General features: G+C 37.2%; 1 long non-coding RNA gene across 3 annotated transcripts; it reads left to right on the top strand.

Moving 5' to 3' along the window:
• The first annotated feature begins 4,882 nt into the window (after positions 1-4,882).
• On the top strand, positions 4,883-17,656 carry LOC140146818 (uncharacterized). Of its 3 annotated transcripts, none has more exons than XR_011858319.1 (6): positions 4,883-4,953; positions 9,086-9,249; positions 10,392-10,530; positions 12,397-12,456; positions 12,951-13,125; positions 14,218-17,656. It is a non-coding gene; the product is annotated as an uncharacterized lncRNA (long non-coding RNA). The 3 variants fall into 3 exon arrangements; XR_011858321.1 differs by lacking the exon at positions 4,883-4,953 and adding an exon at positions 5,554-5,900; XR_011858322.1 differs by lacking the exon at positions 4,883-4,953 and adding an exon at positions 5,910-6,011.
• Positions 17,657-18,078: the final 422 nt, after the last annotated feature.

Below are 18,078 nucleotides of genomic sequence, written 5' to 3'. Positions count from 1 at the left end.
GTTTTATAAGAAAGGGATACTGTTTTCTTTTTTCAAATAGGTCTATAATTAATTATTTAAGAAACAAAGAACATAATTAATTTTACAAGAAGAAGAAATAACTGATAAATTTGACACGGCGGCACCTCCACCCGCCCCACATTATGTGACCCGACATTTAAATTATAGTTGGGAAATAGATCAACCCCATTCAAGGTTTTCCATTTACTGAAAAATGCTAGTAAATTCATAACCTGGCTTGGGCGTGAAATACCATTAAAGCCATAATGTACGATGTCTATCACATTTTAATTTTGTTATTCTTTATTCAAAATGTTGAAATAATATTAGTAATAACTGCCGGGAATGGTTGCTGTCCAGTTTAAGCTAAAATAACAAGGTAAAGTGAAAAAAAATCCCACTGGTTATTTTGGCCATTTAACATGCAGTTCTAAGGGAGGACATAAAGTCATAATAAATATTATGACTTTATGTCGAGCTTTGCTGTGTTGAGCTACAAAGACAACAATTTTGGCCAATTCCATTTAGGCGCAAGTTGGGACATGTGTAAATGTTACAAATATGCAAAAAATCAGGTTTGACAAAAATTAACCAATTTCAGTATTATAAGATCGTACATACTGTTACGAGTCGTACTGGACTCAAGGCCAAATTCACCTTTTACCCGAACTCAATTCAGAATGCACAACAAAACACACTGTTTAATTAATAAATTGTTAACAATATCTGAGTCTCAAAAGACTAATGTGATTTATAATGAACTGATACATACATAAATACATGCAATCAAACACATATATTATTTTGAATATTCGATACTGTTACTTAGCCTGTAGCCTTCTTCTTGTTGTTAATTGTATAGTCTCTTTTTCTCAATGTACTTGATGTAAATTTATATCCTGATTCACTTGTCCTGCGAAGATCGCTGTTCAGCGAAGTCCACTGAAGACTTTTATATCATTTGCATAAATCCTCGCACAGTTGACTGTGCTCTTTTCACCTTCCACACCATTTCTGATGGAAAAAAGGCCTGCATTGCAGATGTCCCCCTTTTTTGCACTTATATTGGCAGATGTGTTGTTTCATAAACCAGACTTCAGCAAGTCGACAGAAGAATATATTACTTTCTTGGAAGAGGTGCGCACTTGACGTTTCTAGATCTTTGATTACATAAAATATTTCTGGTTCTTAATTTCCTTCTTTTGGAGGCATATGGACTGTAAGTACACAAACGAGCCCACAACAACACTAGACTAAAAAAAAAAGGAAAAAAAAAGAAAAAAAAGGAAGGTTTTATTTCAAACTCAAATGGTGACCCGCAGGTCAAATTGCTAGAATTGTACATTAAACACACCTAAACAGTCTGTAGCACAACGGCAAGCCGTTTACAGTAAAATACAACGGCTGGCAGTTGTCATCAACGGCTGCCCGTTGCCAATTCGGGAAATCGGATTTGGGCTCTCTTTTTCGTAATTTGTGCTCACTTTTAGGGAATTGTATGCATATTTTAATGTTGGCAACACTACTTTTTCCGCCCAACGATCACATGACGTCATCGACTTCAACTCCGACCCTGCCACAGTCCAACTATATTTTGGGACCAACTTGGTTCCTACGACCCTGGTCGTATGAGACATGTCGCTGTATCAGTCCCATTGGAAATGCATTGTGGCCAGCGTCTTTTTAATATTGAGTAAGAGACTACATTGATTGATTGATTGAGGCCCCCTGAGTTGATGAAAAATTTGAAAAGTGGTACGACATGCTCTTTATAACCACAATCTGGTCAATCAATTATCGAGAAAAAAAAAATACAGGTAAGGGGTGGTGCAATGATTATGTGTACCCTGGGGTGGTGAATTATAGGTGGGGGAAAGATTTTTGGCAGGCCAAAGGGGGGGCAAGCATTTTTGGCAGGTCAAAGGGGGGTCAAGCGATTTTTGGCAGGTCGAAATTTTTGCCATTTTGGCACATGATATTTTGGGTACCGTTTCTATATTACGCCTGCCCTAGTTCGCAAGGCAAACTTTAAAAAAACGGGCAAAACAGACGTGTCATTTATCGGTATGACATTTTCGTTATTGATGCTGCCCTATTTTAAAAAAACCGGGCAAAACAGACGTGTCATTTATCGGTATGACATTTTCGTTATTGATGCTGAGCTAAGTACGGTATGGGTTCCTCGTACTATATTACGCCCTAAGAAGGCGTAGGAAAACGTTAGGAACATGTTCAAATATGCAAAATTTCCTGCTCGCTGCGCTCGCATTATATGATAAGACAAGGTTTTAAATTCGGGTTCCCCAAAATCTTGCATGTGTAAAGGGGGGCAAATAATTTTTGGCACGTCAAAAGGGGGGCAAAGGTTTTTGCACGTCGAAAGGGGGGGAAGATTTTGGCACGACCAAAGGTGGGGGGGCAGCGATTTTTGGCAGACCATTTTGAGAATTAACCACCCTGGGGGTACACATAATTATTACACCACCCCTAAGTATACAGTACGGTCATGACGGTACGTGAAAAAGTAATTACTAGACAAAGATCTCATATTTAGACACTATATACAGGCCCGTAGCCAGGGGGGGTTCGAGGGGTTCGATCGAACCCCCTAAAATTTTGACACAAAGAAAGGAGAACATGGGAAATGTGGTTGAAATGGCCATTTTAGCACAAAATTGTTATTTTTCTCGGCGCTTGGCGCCAAGATTTTTCCCATTAATTTTAGATATAGTATAGGCATAAATGATGACTTAATTTAATGCTATAAATACAGCAGAGTAATTATTTGGCTCTTTGTCTCATCTAGATTTGAAGACTTTAACAATTATTTGGTGTGCAAAAAAAACGATAACCGAGAAAGAGATGAAGGGAGTGATATAACATAGGAAAATAAGAAAATAATTGACATTATTTGTGATGAAATAACGCACCTGATTTACAACTTTTTCTTGTTTTAACTGCGCTAATTTCCCTCTTTGCTATAATATATCCATATATTCCTGATAGTAATGTGAAAATGATGCACCAAATGCCTTCAATTGGAACTTCCAAAATTTTTCCAATTCTGAGGGGGCACATCCCGGGGGCACTCAATTTTTTTTTTAGTAGGGTGTGCCACCGCCAGTTTCGAACTTCGAGGTCTAAGGAACTGATCGGCCGGCCAAAAAAGGGGTCTAGGGAACTGATTTGGCGGCCAAAAGGGGTCTTGGGAACTAATTAACCAGCCAAAAAGGGGGTCTTGGGAACTGATTAGCCGCCAAAATCTGAAAATGGGGTCGCGGAACTAAACAATGCAGGCCAAACCAGGGCTCAATTTCGTTACGTTTTTGCCACAGATTTTTGAAGGAATCGATTTCACTTTGATCAAGAAAATCATTAAAATTGGTCTGATGGGGTGGCCTACGATGGAAATCTCAGCAAAGCAAAACAGCATTCGGATCAAAATTACTAGACCCTGCAGACCTACCTATAGCCTACTGATAATTATAGCAGCAGCGAGCAGCATTTAAAAGCCCACCATAAAAACAAACCCACAAAAATATTTTTTCAGTGCCGTAACTAAAGAAAAACATTTAGGCTACATTGAAATGTCATGCATACATGAGACCATTGAGTGAAGTATGCAGAATTTGACAACCATTCCACTATTGGCACTGAACCAGTAGATCGTAAATTACCTTTTAATTCACTGTTATGGCTAGCTGCAAGGACGTGTACATAATTATTTGAGGTACTTTTCCTTATATTTGGCAATTTTATTCCCAAAAGAGATCTCAAAATCATTTATTTCCAGCAAAGTGTTTATCAGCTGAAGGCCTCGGCACTCGCCGGCCGGCAGTGCTGCAATCACTGTTTACAATCAACCAACCAGTGTTGCCACTACTACAAAGTACAAGAAGCCCAAAATCCCGCCCAAAATCCACCTTACTCCTATACAATGTGTTTCAATGGGGAAGAAATCGATGGAAAATTCCCTTTGAAGCTTTTTGGGCTCGAAATAGTAGGACAGAAAACACGCCAATCAAAATGCCAATGAGAGCGGAGATCGATGATCTGAGGGTCTATGGAACGGCTAGAAAATTTTTGGGGCTTCAAGAGCGGCAATCAATGAATTTAGTGGGTCTAAGGAACGGCTAGCGGCTCTGAAAAAGGGGGTCGTCGCCGCGGCACATACCCGTATAGCTGGGGAATGTGAGTGCCCCCGGGGCACATCCCCCTCAGACACCCCCTGCGCATGATTTGAAACTTTTTCTTGTTTTGACCACGCTAATTTGCGTCTTTACTGTAATATATTAAACCCATAATATGTTGATAATAATGTCAAAATGGTGCAATAAATGCCTTCAATATTGGGACTACATTTTTCAAAATACTTCAAATTCTCAGCTCAGACACCCCTACGCCTGATTTGCAACATTTTCTTGTTTTAACCACGCTAAAAAATTGCCTATTTGTTTTAATATAATTATTGAAACCAAATATAAGGTAAAAATGGTGCACTGCCTTTAATTGGGATTACATTTTTCAAAATAAATCAAATTCTGAGGGGACACATCCCCCTAAGCTCAGACACCCCCTTCGCCTGATTTGCAACTTTTTCTTGTTTTAACCGTGCTAATTTGCCTCTTTGCAATAATAAATTGAAACCATATATTTCTAATAATAATGCAAAATGGTGCACCAAATGCCTTCAATTGGGACTTCATTTTTCAAAATTCTCCCATTTCTGAGGGGGCACCCCCTCAGACACCCCCCCTGCGCGTTTCATGGCGCGCGATACTCCCTTCGCGGTCATTACTCCGTCATTATTCATCAGTTAATGATAGTCAGCAGAAATCTGCAAAAACGAACCCCCTAACTCCGAGGGCTGGCTACGGGCCTGATATATCTAGTGCTTGGTGGCATCGGTTGCTTGCGTATGAACATTTTCCCCAACTATCCACTGTTAGCATGGTTAGTAGTATACTAGCCTGGCTGTCGACTGTGTTTACAAAATTACATGTACCAGGGCTGTCAACTTTTTGGAATTGCTTGGCGTGATGAGACAGAGCCGTACCGGGATTTATCAACTACAATGTTCATTTTGACCCATGATTATTTGAAACAAATTATTTTGACGATGCGTGATATTTTAATCATTTTCCAGCATTTTGCGTGAGATTTACTACCTACATGTAGGAGTGAGATTATACTACCTTGGCGTGAGACCGTGAGAAAGTGACCCAATGTGTGACACTCACGGCAAATGCGTGACAGTTGACAGCCCTTCATGTACATAACTTAGCTAGTAGCCTAAGTAGGGGGCTGGCATTTTCTTCGGAAGGAGGGGTCCCAAATATGTCGGTGACCGGAGTTATTTTTTATGACCCCCCTATGATTCTATCGCGGGCAAAAAAAATTTTACGACCCCCCCTATCTTGGGTCGAAATTTTTTTTATGACCCCCCCCCCTTTAGACTCAAGACAAATTATTCATTGCCGGAACTAAGGCGCTGAGCGCGCCAAAATTAAAGAGTGAAGAAAGTGTGCAGTGTGCATTAAAATTTTTATCGTAAGTGTAAAGAAGGCGCGCGGAACACGTAAAAATTGTGCAATGTGCATAGATTGTACGCACATTCCGATTGAGTCACCAGCCCTTAATAATTCTATAACCCCCCCTATTTTGGGTGTTAAAGAAAATTATAACCCCCCTATTTTGGTCTGAAAATTCTATGACCCCCCTATGTATTTTTGGGACCCCCTTCCAAAGAAAATGCCAGCCCCACAAACTTACACAACCATGTTTTCATTTTCAAGTGCAATATTATATTTTCAGCATGCATAGGACATGACTGCGGTCGCATGCACCGGTAAAGTCTGTTTGAATTTTGTCTATTCGACATCGACCATGTGAGCAACTTGGTAAGCTCCACTACACAAGAAACCATGAAAATTTCGGCATTTTTTAAACATCTTGGTTGAAAATAGTGGTGGGGGCGTTTATTTGAGTGGGCCACTATTCGAGGAAATACGGTAGGTTGCAGAGGCTCTGGAAGTTTTTCAATATGGGGGGGGGGCAATGGCACCTGGGGGGCCCAATGGTACTTTTCCATAGTCACCAAAATTATTGGGGGCGGTTCTGGAGCCACTGTGTAACTGAGACGTGTGTACAAATAAAGCGTGAACCCCTGTCAAAATGTAATTCAAGTACCCCCCCACTAGGAAGCAGGTGGGCTGGTGGCAAAGAGTGAGAAGTGTCTTTAACTTAAACTGACTTAAAATGCCAGGATGAAACTTGTGGCAAATGAAGATGAAAATTTGAAAAATTGGGACGAAAAATTAACAGTTGGGACAAAATTTGGGTTTCACCCCCCCCCCCTAGCGTAGCCAGTGTTAGGGCAGAGTGCCCCTGACAAAAAATAGAGAGAGAAAATCAGGAAGGCAAAGGAAAAGAAAAGGGGCACAACATTTTTGCATGCATGCTATTTGGAAGGTGAAGGTCAAACACTTCTCTCTAAAAAAACGGTACAAGTATAATACCCTCCGATATTACCGGGTCAAACTTATTCAACTGGAATTTTTGTTTAGCTTTTGCCCCGAAAATTTTATTTTGCCCCCGACCAAGAAAGCTGCCTACGCCCTGCCCCCCCCCCACACACACACACACAAACACTACAATGTAGAAGGCTGGCTATGCCACTGGTCTCTTCACGCCCATGTCACTTCCAATTAAGTTGGGTGAGCACTCCCACAGGATGAGAAGAGATTAGTACTATCAACTCTAAATGGTCACATAGAAGATTTGGTTCCACATGCGACCAAATACACTTTACTTCAAGTTAAAGGGATTGGGATCACTTGTGTGAAGTTGTGTCTATGATGTACACATGTAGGATATATTGCCTGTTGAACAGGATGAGAAGAGATTAGTATGATCTCAGGTTGAGAGTAGATTAGTACTATCAACTCCAACTGGTCGCATAGAACCAATTTGGTCCCACATGCAACCATTAAATTTATAAACTTAAGGGGATTGGGATCACATGGTTAAGAAAACTGACATTTAAAGCCAATATTTGATGTACGGTACACAATTGTGTGTAGGGCATATGATGTAAGATACTAGTTTTGCCTGCTGCACAGGATGAGAAGATATTAGTACAATCAACTCCAAATGGTCGCTTAGAATCAGTTTGGTCCCACATGTGACCATTACACTTTACTTCAAATTAAAAAGATTGGAATCACTTGGTTAACAGTTCTGACATTTGTAACCAATATTACATGAGCACAATTGTGTGTATGATGTAGAATATACTTGTTGAAAGAGTTGAGAGGAGATTTCTGCTATCAACTCTAAATGGTCACATAGAACCAATTTGGTCCCACATGCGACCATTACACTTTACTTCAAGTTAAAGGGGTTGGGATCACTTGGTTTTAAACAAAACTGACATTTGTAGCCAATATTAGATGAGCACAATTGTGTGTATGATGCAGGGTATTGCTAAAGTCACGATTTCTCCGTGATACGGTAAAATGGAATTCAGGGTTTGCTCACGGACATTTGAAAATGCCACAAAATAGGGGAAAACTGTGCAAAATGTCTTGAACCTTTGTGTTGATTTTGCAAAATATATTTAGCAGTATATAATCAACCATTAAACAATCCATTCTAGCATTTAAACAATCCATTCTAGCATTAATTCTAGGCCTATGATGCAAATTCTGGCCATGGTACAGTAAACAGTAAGACAAAGTGCACTTAAAAAAAATATTTGTTTTAACTTTTCAGTGCTTTATAGTGGAAAACAGAAAATCACGGAAATCGTCCAATTTGTAACTTAGATTTTTAATTTTGTAACACGGAGAAATCATGGCTTTAGGTATTGCCTGTTGAACAGGTTGAGAGGAGATTAGTACAATCAACTCTAAATGGTCGCATAGAACCAATTTGGTCCCACATGCGACCATTACACTTTACTTCAAAATAAAGGGATTGGATCAAAACTGACATTTGTAGCAATATTAGATGTCATAATTGTGTGTATGATGTAGGATCTTGCCAATTGAACAGGATGAGAAGAGATTAGTACTATCAACTCCAAATGGTCGCATAGAACCAATTTGGTCCCACATGCGTCCATTACACTTTACTTCAAAATAAAGGGATTGGGATCACTTGGTTAACAAAACTGACATTTGTAGCCAATAGATGTTATAATTGTGTGTATGAGGTAGGATATTGCCTGTTAAACAGGTTGAGAGGAGATAGGTACTATGAACTCCAAATGGTCCCATAGAACCAATTTGGTCCCACATGGCACCATCATGGTTTTCTTCATTGTAAAGAGATTGGGATCACTAGCTTTTTAAAACAAAACTGACATTTGTATCCAATATTAGATGAGCACAATTGTATGATGTATATGAAAGCTTAACAAGAGATTTGTGCTATCAGTGTATCAACTCCAAATGGTCGCATAAAACCAATGGGGGTTTGCAACAAAAGCAGTTTTTGGCTGGATGCTTGGGTAGGATGAGCATCCCACCAAAAACTGCTTTTGTTGAAATCCCCTTATATCAGTGATTTTTTTGATGATTTTTTGATGTCTTCTCAAAATTGCTGAAATGGATGTAAGGGGTTTTGAAACAAAGCTCTTCAATTATGATGTAGGATATTGCCTGTTGAACAGGTTGAGAGTAGATTAGTACTATCAACTCTAAATGGTCGCATAGAACCAATTTGGTCCCACATGCGACCATTACACTTTACCTCAAGTTACAGGGATTGGGATCAAAAACAGAATTGAAGTTATAGCCAATGTTATATACACGAACAGAATTGTGTATATCATAATCAGTGCCACTGACATCAGCAGTAGATAGCACAAGTTGCACAACACATCTAGTCAGGACTGCACAATATCTAGCTCATTGGTGAGACCCAGCAGCCCACCTCAAATGATCGGATCTTGCCTCAAATCATAACTGTCACTTTTACTAAATTGTACAACCAGCACAAAATGATGCTAGCAGAGTAGAGCCATAATGAAATTATTTTAAAATAATTGTAATACAACTCTTTTTGATCTGTTTATATATAGGTGGCCAAAGACCATGGAAATGACCGGAGAGCATTACCAATGAATAAAGGGATTGGGATCAACCACTTGGTTAACAAAACTTGACATTTGTAACCAATATTAGATCAGCACAATTGTGTGTATGATGTAGGATATTGCCTGTTGAACAGGTTGAGAAGAGATTAGTAAGTACAATCGACTGGTCGCATAGAACCAATTTGGTCCCACAGGCGACCATTACATTTTACTTCAAGTTAAAGGGGTTGGGATCACCTGGTTAATAAAACTGACATTTGTAGCCAATATTAGATGTCATAATTGTGTGTATGAAGTAGGGTATTGCCTGTTAAACAGGTTGAGAGGAGATAGGTACTATGAACTCCAAATGGTCCCATAGAACCAATTTGGTCCCACATGGCACCATCATGGTTTTCTTCATTGTAAAGAGATTGGGATCACTAGCTTTTTAAAACAAAACTGACATTTGTATCCAATATTAGATGAGCACAATTGTATGATGTATATGAAAGCTTAACAAGAGATTTGTGCTATCAGTGTATCAACTCCAAATGGTCGCATAAAACCAATTTGGTCCCACGTGCGACCATTACATTTTACTCCAATGAAGTTAAAGGGGTTGGGATCACTTGGTTATCAAAACTGACATTTGTAGCCATATTATATGAGCACAATTGTTTATAGGGCATATGATGTAGGATATTGCCTGTTGAACAGGTTGAGAGGAGTACTATCAACTCCAAATGGTCACATAGAACCAATTTGGCCCCAGTGCGACCATTATGCTTTACATCACGTAAAGGGATTGGGATCACTTGGTTAACAAAACTGACATTTGTAACCAATATTAGATGAGCACAATTGTGTGAATGATGTAGGGTATTGCCTGTTGAACAGGTTGAGAGGAGATTAGTACTATCAACTCTAAATGGTCACATAGAACCAATTTGGTCCCACATGCGACCATTATACTTTACCTCAAGTTATAGGGATTGGGATCAAAAACAAAATTGAAGCTATAGCCAATGTTAGATTCACAAACAGAATTGTGTATGTACATTGTATCATAATTAGTGCCATCAGCAGTAGATAGCACAAGTTGCGCAACACATCTAGTCAAGACTGCACAATATCTAGCTCATTGGTGAGACCCAGCAGCCCACCTCAAATGATCGGATCTTGCCTCAAATCATAACTGACACTTTTACTAAATTGTACAACCAGCACAAAATGATGCTAGCAGAATAGAGCCATAATGAAATTATTTTAAAATAATTGTAATACAACTCTTTTTGATCTGTTTATATAGGTAGCCAAAGACCATGGAAATGACCTGAGAGCATTACCAATGAACAAAACTTGACATTTGTAACCAATATTAGATCAGCACAATTGTGTGTATGATGTACCGTAGGATATTGCCTGTTGAACAGGATGAGAAGAGCTTAGTAAGTACAATCCCCGGGGTACAATCAACTCCAAGTAGCCGCATAAAACCAATTTGGTCCAACATGCAACCATTATGCTTTACTTCAAGTTAAAGGGATTGTGATCACTTGGTTAACAAAACTGACATTTGTAGCCAATATTATATGAGCACAATTGAATACCTGAGTGGAAGAAGGGCCCAACTCCAATTTTTTACAAAAATGAGTTAGACCCAGCATTTTATTGCCAGCAGACTGTTCTTCCTTGTGTGTGAAAGATGAGCCAAAATTCACTCTCTAAATAGTCTTCCACGTAAACTTTATCATGGTTTTCATGGAAGAAAGGCCCAACTCCATGGAGTTGGGCCCTTCTTCCACAAATATTGGATTAAAGAGGAATTTTGTTCATCCATGAAATCTGCTTTTCACTACAATAAACTTTCTTGTTAACATATTACATTCTTCTACTTGTGCAATTAATGGATAATTACCTAATTTCTGTAGCTATTTATAACACATCTGCTTATGGAACTGGCCCTTGCAAGTATATTAGTGGAAGAAGGGCCCAACTCCAGCTCGTATTAAGACCTGTACCGTTGCCATGGAAACATCATATATAATTTTGAATGTATGTAATATTTTATGTTCATGTATTAAAGGTCCCTGAAGATGAAAACATTCTGTCTATAAAACTTTTCCAAATATTAAGTTTTTTCTTAATATCTCAAAAACAGTTTTGATGGAGTTGGGCCCTTCTTCCACTCAGGTAATCAATTGTTTGTAGGGCATATGATGTAGGATATTGCCTGTTGAACAGGTTGTTGAGAGGAGTACTATCAACTCCAAATGGTCACATAGAACCAATTTGGTCCCAGTGGGACCATTATGCTTTACTTCAACGTAAAGAGATTGGGATCACTTGATAACAAAACTGACATTTGTAACCAATATTAGATGAGCACAATTGTGTGAATGATGTAGGGTATTGCCTGTTTATCAGGTTGAGAGATTTTGGTATTATCAGCTCCAAATGGTCACATTGAACAAATTTGGTCCAACATACAACCATTTTACACTCGCCTCAAAGTTATATGGATTGGGATTACATGGTTATTAAATAAAACTGACATATTTGTATCCATTATTAGATGAGCACAATTGTGTTTATGATGTAGGGTATTCCCTGTTGATCCGGTTGAGATCAACTCCAAATGGTTGCATAGAACCAATTTGGTCCATCATTATGACCATTGCACTTACCATAACATAACATAACAACAGCGCTTAATATAAAAAAAATATAAACATGCGCATTACAACAAAATAATACAAAAAAAAGCAAAATACGTTAGAAAACATATGTTTTAAGACTTATTTTGAAATTTTCAACTGTGAGAGAAGTATGTAATGGAGCCATTAACTGGTTCCAGAGAGTAGGGCCAGACACACTATATGAACCGTCAGTCCATCACCAATTCTTCTATTTCTCCTGGGAAGGACAAGGGGAGTAATATCCAGCTCAGATCAAAGGCCTGTCCTAGGTGGAATGTAGGTAGCTATGTAGTCAGTGAGATATATCAAGTTACAAGTTATAGGGATTGGGATCACTTTGGTAAAAACAAACAAGTTTGTAGCCAATGTATATTCATAATTAGTGCAGCAGTAGACACATCTAGTCACGATTGCATAATATATGGCTCATTGGAGACCCAGCAGCCCACCTCAAATGATCGGATCTTGCCTCAAATCATAACCCTTTTACTAAAGTGTACAACCAGCTCAAACTGATGTTTTGAAAACAGGTTTGATAACTCGCTAGCAGAGTAGAGCCATAATGAATCATTTCAAAATAATTGTAATACAACTCTTTTTGATCTGTTTATATAGGTGGCCAAAGACCATGGGAATGACCTGATGCTGCAGAGCATTTTCCAATGGACACAGCAGGTATGTTATTTTGGGTGAAAATTAGTTCCAAAACAAAAATCATTCATTCTGATAGAAATATTGCTCCAGAGTTCAATTTTCAATAGGGTTGGAAAAAATAATTCTTTCATATTTCAATTGTATAGTTAAAGTATGATGCCCATGTTAGTAACTTACAGAACCTCACAATCAAACCAAACGCGTAATGAGGGGAAGTAGGGACAATGTATGTAAATAAAGGTATACTATTTTGTTAGTTCAAATTGGGTTTTAGTCAAAAGTTTCAGCAAATACATCACTGCACTTTAAACAACCTCCTAGGCCATTTTTTCATTAATATTTGTCTTAGGGTTGACTGCTGAATCTGCTATTCTATTGTTACTCTACACCAGCCGTGGTCCGATTTGAACTTGCTCTGAAATGACAAATATTTTGTTATGCATAATCTTCTTAGTAGGCCAGAAATCTATTTGCTAAAACTTAAACATTTCTTTTGCCCACTTTCTCACTTACAGGAGAACTTGCCCAAGATGATGATAGGCTCATTTGTGCGTTGCATGGACTGTATTCAGGGTGAGACCGTGTAAACACTTTTACATCTGTCATTCCATCCATCCATCTGCAGCTATTTCTCAAGATCCGTTAGGCCTACAACTTGGTGGAAGGAAGGATATCCCACTCCAAACACAGGTAAATTGGAAATCTTTAGCTTCAGTGCGAAATGTGTAAAAATAATCTAAATGAGTATCAGACCTTCTGTACAAATTATCTGAAGATCTATCCCGCAACTTGTAGCAAAACATGGTGGGAATGGAGCAATTTTCAAGCATACAAAGTTTACCTGGTTTTGAGTGGAAAGTATGCAATACATGAAGGTTATTTGCACAATTTTCAAAACAAATAATGTTGTGGACAAATTATCTCAAGTTATGTCATATGTGGGGTAAAAAAATAATTAAGCATAATTTATGTGGAAATCCTCTAAAATCCGGTCTAATCTGCAGCTCTGTTATTGGAATGAAACATGTTGGAAGTTTACATGCATCATCGTCATGTGTAAACACATTTGAATCCAAGGTCATAGAAATAAACATTGTAGCCTATTTTCATGAAACTTGTTGGAAATGATCCACATCATGTTGGAATAATCTGAGGTCAAATAATGATGGATTGGTGTTTTGATATTCAATAAAATTACAGTGGACAATTTGCTCTTTAATATTGTTCAATAACACTTGTGTAGCCCACAGAAGGCAACTAAAAGTTGTTTGCTTGGCCTTCACTACCTACCTGTCACACCAAATTGTGAAAAATAGAAAAACAATATTTTTTCTTTCAGAATTGTTGAATTTGAAATATGATTTAAAAGATTTAAAACAGTAAGTTCACACTTCTAAATTGGTTTAATGCACGACTGAAGTTATGTAAGCGTGAATTATTCTTACTCGCATCTTATTTGGCTGTAGGACTGTTTGGTCTTTTTTGGGGTGTGGAGTGTGTGGGGGAGGCAATCTGTATCATATAGGAACACGCTTTCCTTGTGCGGCTGAAGGTACTGCATCCCCGTATACACTACGATACAAATACAGTGTGTGGTCAATATAAAAAATGCCAGGTAAACACTAGAGTCATAGATGGAAAAATATGAATTAACCTAAAATTAAGTCACACAACTGGACAGGAAATTAACTAGCAAGTTTGCAACAAACATGTTTCTTGTTAATCATGTGTATTATATAGATATTATTGTTTTACTTGAACTTTTTTTTCCTTTTTCCAAAGGTCACTTGAGGAGATCTCCCACCTTACAATTCCTGCCTCAACAGGAGATGAGATGAGAATGGGCATAAGGCAACGCCCTACCTGATGTAACAGCTGGTCATTAGTATAAAATTTTATAACAAATCGTGGAAAAGGTTTAGTTTCCTTGATTACATTTTCCAAGGCAGCTCAAATTTATATTCTGGTGTTTGTTTGTTGTGATTTATTTTGGGTTTTTTATACACAATAGTGTGTGTTCATTATAAGATGGCTTAAAATTCATTTTAAAATTGATCAAAATGACCCAAATGACATGATTTGGTGCCTGTATAAAGTATAAATGATTTGATTTAACTTGATTTTATTTATAAAACAAAATAGCATGCGCTAATGTTGTTCTCAGAGGCACAGCTCAATAAAGTTTTAGATATAATAATTATGCATTACATGTTGGTGTTTAGCAAATTTGTTAAACATTAGCTAAGTTAGTCATAGGGTCCAACCTGCCTTGAAGTTAACACATTGTCATGTGAGTAAAAGAGGTTTAGTAAGTGACATTTTTGATGAAGTTGATGGATTATGAAAGATTAGGTGAAAATGACATTTTAAGCTATTTATGAAGTCTAGCTTAAATAATTACCAAGTTATGATGAAGAGAAGAGGCAAAAATGGTCGAAAGTGCAGATTCTTGCTAAACGGTTAATCAAAGGTGTTAGTGCAATTGGCAAGAAGGAGGTAAATGGCAGACACAACCTGTTATAAAACAGGGCCATAGCAAGGTTGTAAAATGTGGGGCGGCCATGACAAATGTGGGGCGGCCAAAATACAAATATATCACCAAATTGAAATAAAGATATAAAGAAAAACATAACAAATTTCTCAAAAAGTGGGGCGGCCATGGCATCCCCGGCTGCCCCGCTTGCTACGGCCCTGTTATAAAACATGTTTTAAACACACTTTGGTTGTGGTCAAAACTTTTAACGACATTTAAATGACAGGTCATATGTGACACAATTGGTCCATGGGGGCCAGAGGCAGCAAATTAGAAATTGAGATAAAGGAAAAATATGGAGTAAAAAAACAAGAAAATACATATGAAAATACATGTCACAAAACTTCATAACATTAATTTTAAATATGCTAGACCTTTGTTGTGTTCAGTATATGATAGCCGTATGTTTGTGTAAAGTAATAATAATTATTTTAAATCAATTGTCAAAAATGCCTCGTTTGTCCCCAGTGGAGCAGATCGCATCACATATCAATGTCATTAAAACATTTTGTATGAAAACACACTAAGCACATTTTCAAAAGGTTGTCAAAATGTTTAATTACAAAATATTTTTGGCAAACATTTTGACAAAATATTTTATCAGTGCTTGATGCAAAACAGAGAATGTTTTGCATCAAGTTTTCAAAATGTTTTCCGACAGTTATTAAAACATTTTATACCTCTTATATAACCGAACATTTAAATGTTTTTACTAAAACGATTTGTGTTTGCTGGGAAACTTGTTATTAAAATTAATTGCAATAACATTTCCAAAATTATTTATTTCTAAAGCCAATTATTTGCAGATCAAAACGTAGGTGACATACAGCAGCGATTTTCCAGTTTGTGCAAGAAAGTTGTATTTGCCACTTAAAACCTTTTAAAGTGAAAAATTGCTATTGCAGATATGATATTTCTTTCAGTACCAGAGCAAGCATGTTATGTGTTACATGTAAAAGTATTTGAAGTTTATTCCCTTATTTATTTATACTAGTGTCATGCAAGACACAAAAATGTTCCTCCCGCGGCAATATGCTAAAATACAGTTACAACCTTCTTGCACTCAAGCGACGATATATGCTATTGACATAAATATTGGCAACAAATACGGGTACTTGAAACCAAGCTTTTTAATTCCTCCATAATTTTGTTCATGGGTTCGGAATTTAGTATAGTTTACCAGGATCATTACGCATCCAATGATGCACTGAATTATACACATGCCCTTTCACTTAGTTTTTATAGCATTTTCTTTCTTTCTTTGGTTCATTTCACTTTACCTTACTGTGGTGTGGTATTATTTAATGGGTTTTTTATGAGAAAACATTTTGTATCACTTTGAGGAAAGTGAAATGAAGTTGAAGCTACACAATCATGTCAACCATGTAACTGGTCAACAAAATCTCGCACTGGTGGCCAAAACTAAGAGCAAATGTGATTGTATTGACTATTGTATTACAGGCAGCCAAATATAAAGATGATCTAAATCCCTATATCGTAACATAGCATAACACCAGTAAATAATGTCTATACCCATATGTTATCACCCAGATGGTTGCCTGGTTGTTTGGCTATCGTTCTGTGCAGGTAAAGCAAAATCATAACCTACTTTGTACAAAATCTCTATTGTAAAATGAAAACATGCAATATATAATTTTGCAAGAATAAGTAATGGCTAATCATATATGGAGATCTGCCATGTGATGCAACTGAAAATTTGTGAGAGTCAGTAGTTCTCATCCAGTAATAATGATAATTAAGCATTTTTTAATTATAGATTACTAAACCTTTGTACAGTACAGGGTGTCCATTGGTACGTCAAAATGTGGTGTGTATCTGCAATTGCATTTTTAAGCACAGATCCTATGTTTATATAATTAAAGTAATTACCACATTTTTTCGCTATCTTCTTACAAGACCAATTTTGTGATTTTCCTTTGACTTCAGCCAGTGGGTTGCAAAGCATCAATGTGAAGCACAGTGGCATTTCTTATAATATTATTTCAATCTGTTCTGTTATCAACAAAAATAGATTACTTAATTGGATAATCGAATGAATGGTTTATAAACTATAGTTCTATTTATTAGTCAAAGTAAAATTCTACAGAAAGTGCATCTGTGTCGTACTATTGACTATAAGTGCAACTTGAAATGAAGGAAAAGAGGAGATTGGTCTTGCAACAAAGCATAATCCACCCTCATAACAAAACTGCCAAAGTCATTAACTTGTGGAATACATGCTGGTAATTTGATTAAGTATGGGGTTATTATTCAGAAAATCAAAATTGCAAATGAGAAACATGTAAAAATGACTTAGGCAGTTTTGTTATGAGGGTGATGTTAACTTCATCAAATGAATCCCAGTCTTTGTCACATGTATGTAAATGATAGAACTTTGTTTAAAATACATACTATTCTTTGGCATAGGCTTGCTTTTTTTGGATATCCTAGTACAGTTTTGCATAAAATGTTTTCTTTTTCTCTTCTGCTCTCACCTTTGTTGGGTGGTCATTTCTTCTTCTCCTTCTTCCTCTTCATTGTCTTATTTGTCTTCTATAACATGTATAAGGTTGAAGTGAATAAAACACCACATGGTACATGTTTTATATATCTTTATGTACAGCATACTCTTTTGGATTTGGTTGTAATTTGTATGGACCAATAAAGCTCATCACATAGTCAAATGAACATGGTAGATAATTATTGTGAATTCAGTTTTTGTCTCATTAGAATATTGTATGATATCCACTGTATCCCCTAAGTGAAATGTATTCTGCAATTGGACATAGGAGAGGTGTGAGATTGGGCAGTTATTTGTTATGTACAGTATGTGTAACATGAAGCTTAACCTTGAACCGACTAATCTTTATTTTGGATCCAAAATGTATTTGGACAGAGTCCTTTCGCAGTGTGGCACATTTTGGCAGATTTAAGTAAAATTATGTCAATGAAATACATTATTTTATCTTGCTCATAGCAGTATTAATTTTCTGCTTGACATCACTGTGTTTATGCATGCTTGTCAAGATTTCTTTCCTAGCAAGCACAAATTTCTTCAAAACAAGGACAAGTTCATTGGTCAGGCAGATGATATACATGACCTACATTTT

The sequence above is a fragment of the Amphiura filiformis genome, chromosome 1, assembly GCF_039555335.1.
Source record: "Amphiura filiformis chromosome 1, Afil_fr2py, whole genome shotgun sequence".
In the NCBI taxonomy this organism is placed as follows: Eukaryota; Metazoa; Echinodermata; class Ophiuroidea; order Amphilepidida; family Amphiuridae; genus Amphiura; species Amphiura filiformis.
The sequence above is the reverse complement of the archived record's forward strand: the minus strand, read 5'-3'. Positions and strand labels throughout refer to the sequence as shown.